This window comes from Oncorhynchus gorbuscha, unplaced genomic scaffold (assembly GCF_021184085.1).
Source record: "Oncorhynchus gorbuscha isolate QuinsamMale2020 ecotype Even-year unplaced genomic scaffold, OgorEven_v1.0 Un_scaffold_2521, whole genome shotgun sequence".
In the NCBI taxonomy this organism is placed as follows: domain Eukaryota; kingdom Metazoa; phylum Chordata; class Actinopteri; order Salmoniformes; family Salmonidae; genus Oncorhynchus; species Oncorhynchus gorbuscha.
Genome location: NW_025747012.1, coordinates 1 through 17,119, shown reverse-complemented (window position 1 = coordinate 17,119; position 17,119 = coordinate 1). Strand labels below are relative to the sequence as shown.

The window sequence follows — 17,119 nt, the reverse complement described above, 5'->3', positions numbered from 1 at the left end:
CGGTCAGTATTCTTAGTGTTCTGGACAAGGTGACCACAGACGGTCAGTATTCTTAGTGTTCTGGACAAGGTGACCACAGACGGTCAGTATTCTTAGTGTTCTGGACAAGGTGACCACAGACGGTCAGTATTCTTAGTGTTCTGGACAAGGTGACCACAGACGGTCAGTATTCTTAGTGTTCTGGACAAGGTGACCACAGACGGTCAGTATTCTTAGTGTTCTGGACAAGGTGACCACAGACGGTCAGTATTCTTAGTGTTCTGGACAAGGTGGCCACAGACGGTCAGTATTCTTAGTGTTCTGGACAAGGTGGCCACAGACGGTCAGTATTCTTAGTGTTCTGGACAAGGTGACCACAGACGGTCAGTATTCTTAGTGTTCTGGACAAGGTGGCCACAGACGGTCAGTATTCTTAGTGTTCTGGACAAGGTGGCCACAGACGGTCAGTATTCTTAGTGTTCTGGACAAGGTAACCACAGACGGTCAGTATTCTTAGTGTTCTGGACAAGGTGACCACAGACGGTCAGTATTCTTAGTGTTCTGGACAAGGTGGCCACAGACGGTCAGTATTCTTAGTGTTCTGGACAAGGTGGCCACAGACGGTCAGTATTCTTAGTGTTCTGGACAAGGTGACCACAGACGGTCAGTATTCTTAATGCTCCGCACTCTTTTCTCAGATAACGATGGAGAACTGAAATTATTGTTTTGTTCTTTATAAAAAATAGTTAAATGTATTGACATTTCCAATAGATTTTTCAGCCAATCATTATTTGTGTGTTGGGATCTCTAAATTGATGTCATGTCCACTTGTCTTTATGACGTGCAATATTAAATGTTGTTTATCGAAATGTTTATCAAAAAAACCTGCTCTGGGCTTGGTGTCAGGGCTGATTGTAAATCTATATGTGTTTATCCGCACAAATCAATCATGTGGTCTACATTGTCACCGCTGTTGGTTAAACAATGTTGGATTTGCTGCGTTCTTCAGACACGTCTCCCATCACAAAATAGATGTTTGATTAACACAAGATCATCATCTGTGTTGTTGTGTCCCATACAGGTCCTGGTCTGGTGTTCATCATCTACCCAGAGGCCATTGCAACATTACCAGGATCATCAGTGTGGGCAGTTGTCTTCTTCATCATGCTGCTGACTCTGGGCATCGACAGTGCTGTGAGTACATCGCTCAGCATTATAGAACAAACTATGAACTGATCAACCTCCAGTTTCTGAGGTGCCAACATGCTATAGGCTAGTGGTGACAAACCCTACTCCTGGGGAGCTAATAGGTGTGCAGGCTTTTTGGTCCGACCCAGCAGGATCAGGACTGGCTAATCCTGCTATAGGTGAAGTGCACGGACCAAGTTCAGCTAAATGATGGTGTTCTGTGTTCTGTGTTCTCTGTTCTGTGCTCTGTGTTCTGTGTTCTGTGCTCTGTGTTCTGTATTCTGTGCTCTGTGCTCTGTGCTCTGTGCTCTGTGCTCTGTGCTCTGTGTTCTGTGCTCTGTGTTCTGTGCTCTGTCTCTGGTCTCTAGATGGGAGGGATGGAGTCAGTGATCACAGGATTGATGGATGAGTTCAAGTTTCTCCACAAACACCGGGAACTCTTCACCCTCTTCATCGTTGTGTCCACCTTCCTCATCTCACTGTTTTGTGTCACTAATGTAAGTGGACGAAAAAGATGTGCGTAAAGTTATTCCTCAAGCATCTCAGGAATTTGCATGAATGACACATGGCTAATATAAGAGACATCTCTCCTCTCCTCTCCTCTCCTCTCCTCTCCTCTCCTCTCCTCTCCTCTCCTCTCCTCTCCTCTCCTCTCCTCTCCTCTCCTCTCCTCTCCTCTCCTCTCCTCTCCCTCCTCTCCTCCCTCTCCTCTCCTCTCTCCTCCTCTCCTCTCCTCTCCTCTCCTCTCCCTCTCCTCCTCCTCCTCCTCCCTCTCCTCTCCTCCTCCTCCTCCCTCTCCTCCTCCTCCTCCCCTCCCTCCTCCTCCTCTCCTCCTCCCCTCCCCTCCCCTCTCCCTCCTCCTCCTCCTCCTCCTCCTCTCCTCTCCTCCTCTCCTCCCCTCCTCCTCCTCTCCTCTCCTCTCCTCCTCTCCTCCCTCTCCTCTCCCCTCCCCTCCCCTCTTCTCCCCCTCCCCTCCCCTCCCCTCTTCTCCCCTCCCCTCCCCTCCTCTCTTCTCCTCTCCTCTCCTCTCCTCTCCCCTCTTCTCCTCTCCTCTCCTCTCCAGGGTGGTATCTATGTGTTCACTCTGCTGGACCATTTTGCTGCTGGGACATCCATTCTCTTTGGAGTGCTTATTGAGGCCATCGGCATCGCCTGGTTCTACGGTGAGGAGGTGGGGGGAGGATGGGAGAGGAGGAGGGGAGGAGCAGGAGGAGGGGGAAGGAGCGGAACGAGGAAAGGCACAGGAAGGGGTGCTCCTGCCTAGTTATACGGTGAGGTGTAGGGAGTAGGAGGATGGGTAGTGGGAGGAGAAGGGACCCCTTCCTGATTCTACAGAAGAGGAGGGGTAAGGAGGAGATGGGATGGGGGGGGACTCCTGTCTTGTTCTACAGAAGAAGAGGAGTGAGGATGGGTGAGTAGGGAGGGAGGAGGTGAGGAGGGAGGAGGGAGGAGGAGGGAGGAAGGGAGGAGGTGAGGAGGAGGGAGGGAGGAGGTGAGGAGGGAGGAGGAGGGAAGAGGAGGGAGGGAAGAGGAGGGAGGAGGAGGGGGGAGGAGGTGAGGAGTGAGGAGGAGGGAGGGAGGTGAGGAGTGAGGAGGGAGGAGGGAGGGAGGAGGGAGGAGGAGGTGAGGAGGGAGGAGGGAGGAGGAGGGAGGGAGGGAGGGAGGAGGAGGGAGGGGAGGAGGAGGTGAGGAGTGAGGAGGAGGGAGGGAGGAACAGGTGAGGAGGGGAGACTCTTAGCTCTTCATGGCCATCCAAGCTGATGCCCTATTAGGCCATTGATAGGGTCTGATGGGATATCAGTCTGGATCTTCCTCTGCTGTGCCGCCATGCAACACTACCTCATCAGCTGTCAGAGGCCCGGGAGGTAAAACGCCTGTCTCTGGTGTGTTTCTGCCACTCAGAGTGTATGGTCCATATTACTATTTAGTGTTTAGGTGTTTGGACTGGACAGAGACACATTACATACAAATAATAGTGTATTGATATTGAATATCTGAGGTCAACATCCCAGTCTGTGGTGTAAAGATTGATGGGTTTTTTTGGGGGGGGAGGTCTGTTGTGGTTCTGATGATACTTGGTCAGAAATATAAGCTAGGCCCGATGGAAGATTCCCTTGTGCCGTGTCTTTCAATGTTAACCTAAAGGGATAGTACACCCAAAATGACAAAACAACACATTGGTTTTCCTAACCCCGTAAAACCATAATTTGGTTTTTATTTCCCCTGGCATTGTTTCCGCACGCTAACGCGTTAGCATTTGTGTCACAAATCCCATTCAAGTCGTGGCTACCGATAATAGCATTTCTCTAGCATCCTTTTCAAATCAGCCCAATAGACGGCTGTGTTTACCTCATGTTGACTCGTTGCAGATAGACAGCTGTGTTTACCTCACGTTGACTCGTTGCAGATAGACAGCTGTGTTTACCTCATGTTGACTCGTTGCAGATAGACAGCTGTGTTTACCTCACGTTGACTCGTTGCAGATAGACAGCTGTGTTTACCTCACGTTGACTCGTTGCAGATAGACAGCTGTGTTTACCTCACGTTGACGTGTTGCAGATAGACAGCTGTGTTTACCTCATGTTGACTCGTTGCAGATAGACAGCTGTGTTTACCTCATGTTGACTAGTTGCAGATAGACAGCTGTGTTTACCTCATGTTGACTCGTTGCAGATAGACAGCTGTGTTTACCTCATGTTGACTCGTTGCAGATAGACAGCTGTGTTTACCTCACGATGACTCGTTGCAGATAAACGCCCGTGTGTGATGATGTAGTGAACATTACAATAACTTTTGATGTTCAATTCCCATGTCCTGAAAGAAAAAATGGATTCCCTTCACATGTTCAACTTTACTGACGATTTTGTCACAACAAATGTGGCGTTATATGGTGTGTGTGTCGGGCGACGCAGGGATGTGTGTGTGTGTTGGGCGACGCAGGGATGTGTGTGTGTGTGTGTGTCGGGCGACGCAGGGATGTGTGTGTGTGTGTGTGTTGGGCGACGCAGGGATGTGTGTGTGTGTGTGTGTCGGGCGACGCAGGGATGTGTGTGTGTGTGTGGGGGCGACGCAGGATGTGTGTGTGTGTCGGGCGACGCAGGGATGTGTGTGTGTGTGTCGGGCGACGCAGGGATGTGTGTGTGTGTGTGTCGGGCGACGCAGGGATGTGTGTGTGTGTGTCGGGCGACGCAGGGATGTGTGTGTGTGTGTGTCGGGCGACGCAGGGATGTGTGTGTGTGTCGGGCGACGCAGGGATGTGTGTGTGTGTGTGTGTCGGGCGACGCAGGGATGTGTGTGTGTGTCGGGCGACGCAGGGATGTGTGTGTGTGTGTGTGTCGGGCGACGCAGGGATGTGTGTGTGTGTCGGGCGGGGCAGGGATGTGTGTGTGTGTCGGGCGACGCAGGGATGTGTGTGTGTGTGTGTGTGTGTGTGTGTGTGTCGGGCGACGCAGGGATGTGTGTGTGTGTCGGGCGACGCAGGGATGTGTGTGTGTGTGTGTCGGGCGGGGCAGTGATGTGTGTGTGTGTGTGTCGGGCGACGCAGGGATGTGTGTGTGTGTGTCGGGCGATGCAGGGATGTGTGTGTGTGTGTCGGGCGACGCAGGGATGTGTGTGTGTGTGTCGGGCGACGCAGGGATGTGTGTGTGTGTGTCGGGCGACGCAAGGATGTGTGTGTGTGTGTCGGGCGACGCAGGGATGTGTGTGTGTGTCGGGCGACGCAGGGATGTGTGTGTGTGTGTCTCGGGCGGGGCAGGGATGTGTGTGTGTGTGTCGGGCGACGCAGGGATGTGTGCGTGTGTGTGTCGGGCGACGCAGGGATGTGTGTGTGTGTGTCGGGCGACGCAGGGATGTGTGTGTGTGTGTGTGTTGGGCGACGCAGGGATGTGTGTATGTGTGTCGGGCGGGGCAGGGATGTGTGTGTGTGTGTGTGTCCACTCTGGTCTTGACACGTGTGCTCTAGTCAACAATGCTGGTAGGCTACCTTCAGAGATAATCTAGTCAACAGTGCAGGTAGAGGTATCTCCTTCAGAGATAATCTAGTCAACAGTGCAGGTAGTCTACCTTCAGAGATAATCTAGTCAACAGTGCAGGTAGAGGTATCTCCTTCAGAGATAATCTAGTCAACAGTGCAGGTAGAGGTATCTCCTTCAGAGATAATTAATGGATAAGAGATAGATTTGTATTTGTCAAACGGCAGCCAAGCCTCAATCATCATGTCACCAGAATAAGACCCTCGGTATTTATTGAAAAGACGCATTAAAAGCTCATCACCGTATTTTCATCTTTCCTTTACACTTTCTTGTGTGACACTACAGTACGACGAGCAACTTGCTTTGCTCAGACAACATTGAAGTTATCTGAGAGCCCACAGGCATTGATTTACAGCAACGTCTCCAGAGTGAATTCAGAATGTCTCCAAAGCTCACTTCTGGTTTAGACTGCTAGTCTGATCTACTATACTGCTGGTCAGGGGGTCCAGACAGTGCTGTGTGTGTGTGTGTGTGTGTGTGTGTGTGTGTGTGTGTGTGTGTGTGTGTGTGTGTGTGTGTGTGTGTGTGTGTGTGTGTGTGTGTGTGTGTGTGTGTGTGTGTGTGTGTGTGTGTGTGTGTGTGTCTAACCAGCCTTGTGGCTCGGGGGTCAGTGTGGTCAGCTTGCTGCCCTGCCGTGGTGGCCTCAGCCTGGGAGGGCAGACTACTTTAGCCCCAGGCTTCTCCGGGCCTTTTCCCTGGCTCCATCTCTACTGACAGGTGGCTGTGGCACCCTGTGCCCTCCACAGGAACAGCTGCCTGCTCTCCATAGGCTCCAGTCACATTGGGATTATGCCTGGGCTTTGAGAAGTGCCTCCCAGGCAAGGAACAAGGAGAGAAGGTTGAGTGAGGAGAAGCCTAGATGAGGAAGGGACTGGATGCTGGTGGTATTAAACACGCTACCAGAATGTTAATATCCTTTTATTTCAAATGTACTGTCGTTTCCTCAGAACGAGAGAACACAAAGAAAACTATTGTTCATCCACAATGTTTCCTGTCTGCTGTGGTAGAAACCTCCCCTTCCTGTCTGCTGTGGTAGAAACCTCCCCTTCCTGTCTGCTGTGGTAGAAACCTCCCCTTCCTGTCTGCTGTGGTAGAAACCTCCCCTTTCTGTCTGCTGTGGTAGAAACCTCCCCTTTCTGTCTGCTGTGGTAGAAACCTCCCCTTCCTGTCTGCTGTGGTAGAAACCTCCCCTTCCTGTCTGCTGTGTAGAAACCTCCCCTTTCTGTCTGCTGTGGTAGAAACCTCCCCTTTCTGTCTGCTGTGTGAATGACGACTCAAGGGTTTCTGTCTGCTGTGGTAGAAACCTCCCTTCCTTTCCCTCCTTTCTGTCTGCTGTAGAAACCTCAAGGGTTTCCTGTCTGCTGTGGTAGAAACCTCCCCTTTCCCTCTCTTTGCTCTGTAAACGATGACACAAGGCTTCCTGTCTGCTGTGGTAGAAACCTCCCCTTTCTGTCTGCTGTGGTAGAAACCTCCCTTTCCCTCTCTTTGCTGTGTGAATGACCTCCCTTTCCTGTCTGCTGTGGTAGAAACCTCCCCTTTCCCTCTCTTTGCTGTGTAAATGATGACTCAAGGCTTCCTGTCTGCTGTGGTAGAAACCTCCCCTTTCCTGTCTGCTGTGGTAGAAACCTCCCCTTTCTGTCTGCTGTGGTAGAAACCTCCCCTTTCCCTCTCTTTGCTGTGTGAATGACGACTCAAGGGTTTCCTGTCTGCTGTGGTAGAAACCTCCCTTTCTGTCTGCTGTGTGAATGAAACCTCCCTTCCTGTCTGCTGTGGTAGAAACCTCCCCCTTCTGTCTGCTGTGGTAGAAACCTCCCTTCCTGTCTGCTGTGGTAGAAACCTCCCTTTCCTGTCTGCTGTGGTAGAAACCTCCCTTTCCCTCTCTTTGCTCTGTGAACGATGACTCAAGGGTTTCCTGTCTGCTGTGGTAGAAACCTCCCTTTCCTCTCTTTGCTGTGTGAATGACGACTCAAGGGTTTCCTGTCTGCTGTGGTAGAAACCTCCCCTTTCCCTCTCTTTGCTCTGCTGATGACACAAGGCTTCCTGTCTGCTGTGGTAGAAACCTCCCCTTTCTGTCTGCTGTGGTAGAAACCTCCCCTTTCCCTCTCTTTGCTGTGTGAATGACGACTCAAGGGTTTCCTGTCTGCTGTGGTAGAAACCTCCCCTTTCCCTCTCTTTGCTGTGTAAACGATGACTCAAGGCTTCCTGTCTGCTGTGGTAGAAACCTCCCCTTTCTGTCTGCTGTGGTAGAAACCTCCCCTTTCTGTCTGCTGTGGTAGAAACCTCCCCTTTCCCTCTCTTTGCTGTGTGAATGACCTCAAGGGTTCCTGTCTGCTGTGGTAGAAACCTCCCCTTTCTGTCTGCTGTGGTAGAAACCTCCCCTTCCTGTCTGCTGTGGTAGAAACCTCCCCTTTCTGTCTGCTGTGGTAGAAACCTCCCTTCCTGTCTGCTGTGGTAGAAACCTCCCCTTTCTGTCTGCTGTGGTAGAAACCTCCCTTCCTCTCTGCTGTGTGAAACCTCAAGGGTTTACTGTCTGCTGTGGTAGAAACCTCCCTTCCTGTCTGCTGTGGTAGAAACCTCCCTTTCTGTCTGCTGTGGTAGAAACCTCCCCTTCCTGTCTGCTGTGGTAGAAACCTCCCCTTCCTGTCTGCTGTGGTAGAAACCTCCCCTTTCTGTCTGCTGTGGTAGAAACCTCCCTTTCCCCTTTCTGTGTGAATGACTGGTTTCCTGTCTGCTGTGGTAGAAACCTCCCCTTTCCCTCTCTTTGCTGTGTGAATGACGACTCAAGGGTTTCCTGTCTGCTGTGGTAGAAACCTCCCCTTTCCCTCTCTTTGCTGTGTGAATGACGACTCAAGGGTTTTGATCAGGTTAAGGGTTCAATTCCAATTGAAGGTAGTCAATTCAGAAAGTGATTTGATTTTAAACTTCAAAAATGAAAAGAAACTTTTTAAAAATGAATAGCTTTTACTTTTAAGTCTATTGAAAATCGATGGTCTTTAAAAATAAATAAATAAATAAAACTTCCTGAATTGACAGCTTTCAATTTGAATTGACCCCGACGCTGGTTATAATGACGGACCGTCACACGTTTTGTTACTGCCACGGTTTGAACTCTTCCCTTCAGGAGTGGACCGGTTCAGTGACGACATCGAGGAGATGATCGGACAGAGACCAGGCCTGTACTGGAGACTGTGCTGGAAGTTTGTCAGCCCCTGCTTCCTCCTGGTGAGTTCATGAAGAGAGAAACACCTGGGTCAAACACGGCAAGTATGTTTTAGTTCACCTGGTGCAAAACGGAACCAGGTGAATAGTCCATGCAGCTCTCAGTCATGTCCTTATGACAGCTCTCAGTCATGTCCTTATGACAGCTCTCAGTCATGTCCTTATGACAGCTCTCAGTCATGTCCTTATGACAGCTCTCAGTCATGTCCTGATGACAGCTCAGTCATGTCCTTATGACAGCTCTCAGTCATGTCCTTATGACAGCTCTCAGTCATGTCCTTATGACAGCTCTCAGTCATGTCCTTATGACAGCTCTCAGTCATGTCCTTATGACAGCTCTCAGTCATGTCCTTATGACAGCTCTCAGTCATGTCGTTATGACAGCTCTCAGTCATGTCGTTATGACAGCTCTCAGTCATGTCCTTATGACAGCTCTCAGTCATGTCCTTATGACAGCTCTCAGTCATGTCCTTATGACAGCTCTCAGTCATGTCCTTATGACAGCTCTCAGTCATGTCCTTATGACAGCTCTCAGTCATGTCCTGATGACAGCTCTCAGTCATGTCCTGATGACAGCTCTCAGTCATGTCCTGATGACAGCTCTCAGTCATGTCCTTATGACAGCTCTCAGTCATGTCCTGATGACAGCTCTCAGTCATGTCCTTATGACAGCTCTCAGTCATGTCCTTATGACAGCTCTCAGTCATGTCCTTATGACAGCTCTCAGTCATGTCCTTATGACAGCTCTCAGTCATGTCCTTATGACAGCTCTCAGTCATGTCCTTATGACAGCTCTCAGTCATGTCCTTATGACAGCTCTCAGTCATGTCCTTATGACAGCTCTCAGTCATGTCCTTATGACAGCTCTCAGTCATGTCCTTATGACAGCTCTCAGTCATGTCCTTATGACAGCTCTCAGTCATGTCCTTATGACAGCTCTCAGTCATGTCCTTATGACAGCTCTCAGTCATGTCCTTATGACAGCTCTCAGTCATGTCCTTATGACAGCTCTCAGTCATGCACACCAAGCTCTAGGCACTAACTATAGTTTGCTAGCTTCAGTAGAGGCTGGTCCATAAGTGTCCTTATGACTTGAAACAGGAAAGTGTCCTAATCCCAAAACCCTCTGTTTCTCCAGTTCATGGTGGTGGTGAGCTTCGCACCTTAACCCTCCTAACTACGGCACGTACACGTTTCCCATATGGGCCAACATGATTGGCTGGTGCTTGGCCATATCCTCCATGACCATGGTGCCTCTCTATGCCATCTACAAGATGTGCACCTTACCTGGAAAGTTCTGTGATGTAAGTCTCGTTTATATAAGTCTGGTTTATATAAGTCTGGTTGATATAAGTCTGGTTAATATAAGTCTGGTTTATATAAGTGGTTTATACAAGTGGGAAGTCTGGTTTATATAAGTCTGGTTGATATAAGTCTGGTTTATATAAGTCTGGTTTATATAAGTCTGGTTGATATAAGTCTGGTTAATATAAGTCTGGTTTATATAAGTCTGGTTTATACAAGTGGGAAGTCTGGTTTATATAAGTCTGGTTGATATAAGTCTGGTTTATATAAGTCTGGTTTATATAAGTGGGAAGTCTGGTCTATATAAGTCTGGTCTATATAGTCTGGTTTATATAAGTCTGGTTTATATAAGTATGGTTTATATAAGTCTGGTTGATATAAGTCTGGTTTATATAAGTGGGAAGTCTGGTCTATATAAGTCTGGTTTATATAAGTCTGGTTTATATAAGTCTGGTTTATATAAGTATGGTTTATATAAGTCTGGTTGATATAAGTCTGGTTTATTTAAGTCTGGTTTATATAAGTGGGAAGTCTGGTCTATATAAGTCTGGTTTATATAAGTCTGGTTGATAGAAGTCTGGTTGATATAAGTCTGGTTGATATAAGTCTGGTTTATATAAGTGGGAAGTCTGGTCTATATAAGTCTGGTTGATATAAGTCTGGTTGATAGAAGTCTGGTTGATATAAGTCTGGTTTATATAAGTCTGGTTGATATAATTCTGGTTTATATAAGTCTGGTTGATATAAGTCTGGTTGATATAAGTCTGGTTGATATAAGTCTGGTTGATAGAAGTCTGGTTTATATAAGTCTGGTTGATATAAGTCTGGTTGATATAAGTCTGGTTGATATAAGTGGGAAGTCTGGTTTGTATTGATATATGCTGCTATGGTGATTTAGCAGACACCTTTAACCAAAGTGATGCCCACTTTTATCAACATCAATGCACAGAAATGTCAACACTGACAGTGACACATATATATTCGGTATGTGAGCAATATGGTTGATGAGCTATAACATCACCAGCAAATCTGAATATCCCAGCTTGGTAATTAATGCACAATGATTTGTATAATGAAGACAAGTTAGTTTATTTGGTAAGTGATTCCTGTCTTCCTGTAGAGACTGGCCTACGCCATAACGCCTGAGCACGAACACCACCTGGTGGATAACGGAGAAGTTAGGAGGTTTACGGTAAGCTGCTCTTCACTGTTTACTTGACATTACTTAACCTCCCTACTTACCTTACCTTACCTTACCTTACCTTACCTTACCTTACCTTACCTTACCTTTACCTTACCTTACCTTACCTTACCTTACCTTACCTTACCTTACCTTACCTTACCTTAACCTCCCTACTTATCTTACCTACCTTACCTTACCTTACCTTACCTTTTACCTTACCTTACCTTTTACCTTACCTTACCTTACCTTACCTTACCTTACCTTAACCTCCCCTACTTATCTTACCTTACCTTACCTTACCCTACCTTACCTTACCCTACCTTACCTTACCTTACCTTACCTTACATTTTATTTTACCTTACCTTACCTTACCTTACCTTACCTTACCTTACCTTACCCACCTTTACCTTACCTTACCTTACCTTACCTTAACCTCCCCTACTTATCTTACCCTATTTTACTACCTTACCTTACCTTACCTTACCTTACCTTACCTTACCTTACCTTACCTAACCTCCCTACTTATCTTATCTTACCTTACCTTACCTTACCTTACCTTACCTTACCTTACCTTTTACCTTACCTTACCTTACCTTACCTTAACCTCCCCTACTTATCTTACCTTACCTTACCCTACCCTACCCTACCTTACCTTTACCTTACCTTTTACCTTACCGTACCTTTACCCTACCCTACCTTACCTTACCTTACCTTACCTTACCTTTACCTTACCTTTACCTTACCTTACCCTACCTTACCTTAACCTCCCTACTTATCTTACCCTACCTTACCTTACCTTAACCTCCCCTACTTATCTTACCCTACCTTACCTTACCCTACCTTACCTTACCCTACCCTACTTATCTTACCTTACCTCACCTTACCTTAACCTCCCTACTTATCTTACCCTACCTTACCTTACCTTTACCCTACCTACCTTACCTTTACCTTACCTTACCTTACCTTACCTTTACCTTACCTTACCTTACCTTACCTTTACCTTTTACCTTACCTTGTGTATTTATTGTCCTTTCCCATTGGTTTCACAGCTCCAACACTGGATGGTGATCTGAGCCCAGGAAGAAGACAGGGGTCTGTTCACATGGAGGATGGATGGAGGGAGGGAGGGAGGGAGGGGAGGGAGAGAGGGAGAGAGGGAGAGAGAGAGAGAGAGAGAGAGAGAGAGAGAGAGAGAGAGAGAGAGAGAGAGAGAGAGAGAGAGAGAGAGAGAGAGAGAGAGATGGAGAGAGAGAGAGAGGGGAGGGATGGATAGAGAGTGATGGATGGCTAGAGAGAGGGGAGGATGGATGGATGGATGGATGGCTAGAGAGAGGGAAGGATGGATGGATGGATAGAGGGAGTGATGGAGGGATGGATAGAGGGAGTGATGGAGGGATAGAGTGAGGGATGGATGGAGGGATAGAGTGAGGGATGGATGGCTCAAAGGAGGCACAGCAGACATGTGAAGAGAGTTTATCCCGTAACAAGAGGAGAGAGAAGTGTTTGAAATGCCAACCAAGCTGTCAAATCGTAGTGGTCTTTAATTTCCTCAATGGACGTGTGGTTGTGTGTTGTGATCTCAATCAGGATGTTGGTGACGTCGCTAAAAATATCAATCTTAAACAATGACTGTTATGATTATGGATAATACACCAATATATTCATGTTTATTTTGTGAGCTGAGAAAAAAATCTGAGCATTTAGGTTTAGTGTAAAATCCTGATGAAAAATATGATATGATTATCTGTTGTAGAGGTAACTAAGAGAAATAGTATTTATTTACAGAAACATCATAGCCAATAACAAAATGACATTACTGTATTTAACTGTATCTGAAAGTGTACATGTTTTAAGTTAAGTTTGTGACAACATATACCCGTTACATAGTAAGCTAGCTAAAATGTGTTGTCTGTTACTTCTCTTCTGAAAATGTTTTCAAATGTACCGGGGGTCCTAAACGATTGACACCCTTGATAAAGATGAGAAAAATAAATATTAAATAAATTATTTAAATACTGAGCTATATTGTATGTTCATTTTTTAAATTTTTATTTTATTTTATACTAATACAATTGCTCAGAGAAAGAGATTTTGTTTAAACTTTTTTCCTCAAAGGTAGGCGTCTAAATAATTATAATAATATAATATATGCCATTTAGCAGACGCTTATCCAAAGCGACTTACAGTCATGTGTGCATACATTCTACGTATAATGGTCCCGACGAACCCACTACCCTGGCGTTACAAGCTCCATGTCTTGAGCTACACTGACACAAACTGAGTAAAGTTCATTTTGCCGTTGACCTTGTTAACAAGGATCCCAGGACGAATGGATAAACAGCCCCATAACATCACAGATCCACCACCATGTTTGACAGAAGGTAAAGAGCTTTATTTTCATGTCAACCAACAGATGTATTCACCTGTAATTTGATACATGGCACATGGACTGGAACCGTGCTCTGGTCAGATGACATGGAAATAAATATAGATGGTTTTAAATGTAACCAATAGAGGGGATTGTATTGTCTTGAGATGGTTTTAAATGTAACCAATAGAGGGGCTTGTATTGTCTTGAGATGGTTTTAAACGTAACCAATAGAGGGGCTTGTATTGTCTTGAGATGGTTTTAAATGTAACCAATAGAGGGGCTTGTATTGTCTTGAGATGGTATTAAATGTAACCAATAGAGGGGCTTGTATTGTCTTGAGATGGTATTAAATGTAACCAATAGAGGGGCTTGTATTGTCTTGAGATGGTATTAAATGTAACCAATAGAGGGGCTTGTATTATCTTGAGATGGTATTAAATGTAACCAATAGAGGGGCTTGTATTGTCTTGAGATGGTATTAAATGTAACCAATAGAGGGGCTTGTATTATCTTGAGATGGTATTAAATGTAACCAATAGAGGGGCTTGTATTGTCTTGAGATGGTATTAAATGTAACCAATAGAGGGGCTTGTGTCTTGAGATGGTATTAAATGTAACCAATAGAGGGGCTTGTATTGTCTTGAGATGGTATTAAATGTAACCAATAGAGGGGCTTGTATTATCTTGAGATGGTATTAAATGTAACCAATAGAGGGTGTATTGTCTTGAGATGGTATTAAATGAACCAATAGAGGGGCTTGTATTGTCTTGGAGATGGGTCCCTGGGGGCTTGTATTATCTTGAGATGGTATTAAATGTAACCAATAGAGGGGCTTGTATTATCTTGAGATGGTATTAAATGTAACCAATAGAGGGGACTTGTATTGTCTTGAGATGGTATTAAATGTAACCAATAGAGGGGCTTGTATTGTCTTGAGATGATTAAATGTAACCAATAGGGGGCTTGTACTGTCTTGAGATGGTTTAAATGTAACCAATAGAGGGGGCTTGTATTGTCTTGAGATGGTAAAATGTAACCAAAAGGGGCTTGTATTATCTAGATGGTATTAAATGTTTAGAGGGGCCAGAGTGGTATTAAATGTAAAATCTTGTATTATCTTGAGATGGTATTAAAAACAATAGAGGGGCTTGTATTGTCTTGAGATGGTATTAAATGTAACAATAGAGGGCTTGTATTGTCTTGAGATGGTATTAAATGTAACCAATAGAGGGGCTTGTACTGTCTTGAGATGGTATTAAATGTAACCAATAGAGGGGCTTGTATTGTCTTGAGATGTTATTAAATGTAACCAATAGAGGGGCTTGTACTGTCTTGAGATGGTATTAAATGTAACCAATAGAGGGCTTGTATTGTCTTGAGATGTTATTAAATGTAACCAATAGAGGGGCTTGTATTATCTTGAGATGGTATTAAATGTAACCAATAGAGGGGCTTTATTGTCTTGAGATGGTATTAAATCTAACCAATAGAGGGGCTTGTATTGTCTTGAGATGGTATTTGACGAGATGTTTATGTGCTCATGTAACGGATGTGAAATGGCTCTAGTTAGCGGTGGTGCTAAATAGTGTTTCAATCGGTGACGTCACTTGTTCTGAGACCTTGAGGTAGTGGTTCCCCTTTACTCTCAAGGGGCTGCTTTTGTGGAGCGATCGATGCTTCTGACTGTTGTTGATTTGTGCAGAGGGTCCTTTCTCTGTCTCTCCGGGTATGGGCCTCTCCACTGTTACACTCATGCTGAGGAGGAAGTGGTGCCTTGTGGTGTTTTATTTTCTACTGTAAATCACAAAAATACTAAATAAAGTTTGCCAGGTGACCTAAAATCTTCAATATTCAAAACATGTACTTCATGCTGGTGAGTATGCAATACAATACAAGGCATGTCCCAGTGTCTGTTCGGGCCCCTGGTTTACCTAATGGTTGTTTTACACGGCTAGTAACACTGGTAAACATTGCAACATTTTGCTTAGGCATACTCTCTCTCTCTCTCTCTCTCTCTCTCTCTCTCTCTCTCTCTCTCTCTCTCTCTCTCTCTCTCTCTCTCCTCTCCACCCTCTCTCTCTCTCTCTCTCTTTCTCCTATCTCCACCCTCTCTCTCTCTCTCTCTTTCTCCCTCTCCTCCCTCTGTCTCTCTCTCTCTCTCTCTCTGTCTCTCTCTGTCTCTGTCTCTCTCTCTCTCTCTTTCTCTCTTTCTCCTCTCTCTCCACCTCTTCTCTCTCTCTCTCTCTCTCTCTCTCTCTTTCTCTTTCTCCTCTCCACCCTCTCTCTCTCTCTCTCTTTCTCCCTCTCCACCCTCTCTCTCTCTCTGTCTCTTCTTCTCTCTCTCTCTCTCTCTTCTCCCTCTCCACCCTCTCTCTCTGTCTCTCTGTCTCTCTGTCCTCTGTCTCTCACCTATCCACCCCTCTCTCTCTCTCTCTCTCTCCCTCTCCACCCACCCCCTCTCTCTCTCTCTCTCTCTCTCACTCTCATCATAAGTAGTGCATTATACAGAGTGAAGAGGGTCTTGTATTGAAAACAGAACACATTATGTATGTGAGTTCCATAGTGCCTTCCATCTCACCTTTCCTAAACGTATATTGGTCAGGTGCCCCCATGAGCCACAATGCACCTCCATCTGCAGTGGGTAGTGCAACCAGCCTCTGAACAATCCAATCAAATCCAATGTTAAACTTCTTCGGGATTGGTGGGTCCCCTGCAGGACGGTTGAGCTAACGTAGGCTAATGCGATTAGCATGAGGTTGTAAGTAACAAGAACATTTCCAGGACATAGACATGTCTGATATTGGCAGAAAGCTTAAATTCTTGTTCATTCTAACTGCACTGTCCAATTTACAGTAGCTATTACAGTGAAATAATATAATGCTATTGTTTGAGGAGAGTTTTGAAACATGAAAAGTTGTTAACTTCTTGAGGCACCCATCCCAAGCATGGACTTTTTGCCAACATCCGCTGAATGGCAGAGCGCCAAATTCAAATGAAATGACTAAAAATATTTAAATTATTTTGTTGTTAATCCACCTGGCGTGTCAGATTTCAAAAATCTTTTCGCGTAAAGCTATCCAAGCGTTTATGTAAGGACTTCACTCAGCAGACAAAACATTACAAAACAGCTAGCAGCAAAGTAGATTGGTCACGAAGTCAGAAAAAGCAATAAATGAATCGCTTTACCTTGATGATCTTCGGATATTTGCACTTCACGAGACTCCCAGTTACACAATAAATGTTCCTTTGTTCCATAAAAAGATGATTTTTATATCCAAAATACTCCATTTGGTTTGCCCGTTATGTTCAGAAATCCAGAGGCCTGCTGTCACGACCAGGCAGACGAAAAATTCCAAAAGGTATCCGTAGTTCGTGAGAAACATGTCAAATGTTTTTTTATAATCAACTTCGCAGGTTGTTTTTAAACATATATAATCGATAATATTTCAACCGGACTGTACCTTCTTCAATAGGAGAGAGAGAAATTGTCTGCTCCAAGTTGTTGCGCATGCAAAACGCTGCTGGCACTTCTGCCATACAATGACGCGATGTGATCTTTCTCGGTCATTTTTCAAAATAAAAGCCTGAAACTATGTCTAAAGACTGTCAGAACATGTGGAAGCCATAGGAAAATGAATCTGGCTGATATCCCTTTAAATGGATCGAAGGCAGGCAATGGAACAGAGGGGCTTTCAGGAAAACAGCACTTCCTCAGGTTTTCGCTGCAATATCAGTTCTGTTATACTCTACAGACAATATTTTGAAAGTTTTGGAAACTTTAGAGTGTTTTTCTATCCTAATCTGACAATTATATGCATATTATAGATTCTGGGGCTGAGAAA

At 45.5% G+C, this 17,119-nt stretch overlaps 1 pseudogene; it reads left to right on the top strand.

Moving 5' to 3' along the window:
* LOC124026038 overlaps positions 1–12,029 on the top strand; it is a 37,504-nt pseudogene extending 25,475 nt beyond the window's left edge.
* The last annotated feature ends 5,090 nt before the right edge of the window (positions 12,030–17,119 follow it).